Here is a 953-nt window from a genome sequence, read left to right as displayed (position 1 = left end):
GGCACCGGGAGTAATTGATAAGTCTGATTCCCATTTGTGATATGGCAGACCAATTGTTTTTTCTGAACGAGATATAATTTTGTAAATTTGGGAGAGTATTTTTTTGGGAGAGGGAATATTAAGCAGCTCTGAGATTGATGGGGGAATGTCAAGGTTAGCTGTCTGGATGTTAATTTTTCTTAGGATAGATGATTTAATTTGCAGGTATTGTAAGAAGTGTTTACTCTCGATGCCGTGCTTCTGGACCAAACAGGAGAATGAGGCCAGATTATTGTCTTGAAGAATGTGTTGAAGGTGAGTGATACCCTTTCCCATCCATGTGTGGAAGTTAAGTGTTTTTTTATTGACTGTGAAATCTGGGTTATTCCAAATCGGGGTGCAAATTGATGGTGCTATAGGTGAATCAGTGATGTGGTAGAATCTCCACCAGGCTGTCAGAGTAGATGAAATTGTTGGGGCTTTGAAGGATGGATGTTTTTTGATTGACTGGCTGCAGAAAGGGAGATCTGAGACTTTAATTTCTTTACAGATTGTTTGTTCTAGGTCTAACCAGGTGTTGTCTGAGGGGGTGGGGTGTAGCCATTTGTAAATGAAGTGGAGTTGATTGGCCAGGGCATAGTGCTGGAAGTGTGGGGCCTTTAGTCCTCCCAGTGCTTTTGGTTTTTGGAGAGTGGTGAGTTTGATCCTTGGGGTCTTATCTTTCCAGTAGAATTTAGTGATTAATGAATCGAGAGACTTAAACCAGAGTGGGGTGGGCTGGGTTGGAATCATAGAGAGTAAATAGTTTATTTTGGGCAGTATTGTCATTTTGATTACTGAGATTCTGCCCATGATGGATAATGGGAGGTTCTTCCAGCGTTGAAGGTCATCATCTATTGAAGTGAGTAGAGGGGAATAATTTAGGCTAAATAAGTCTGACAGCCTGGGGGAGACTTTTATCCCTAAGTAAGTGA

The sequence above is a fragment of the Alosa alosa genome, chromosome 12 (assembly GCF_017589495.1).
Source record: "Alosa alosa isolate M-15738 ecotype Scorff River chromosome 12, AALO_Geno_1.1, whole genome shotgun sequence".
In the NCBI taxonomy this organism is placed as follows: domain Eukaryota; kingdom Metazoa; phylum Chordata; class Actinopteri; order Clupeiformes; family Clupeidae; genus Alosa; species Alosa alosa.
The sequence above is the reverse complement of the archived record's forward strand: the minus strand, read 5'-3'. Positions refer to the sequence as shown.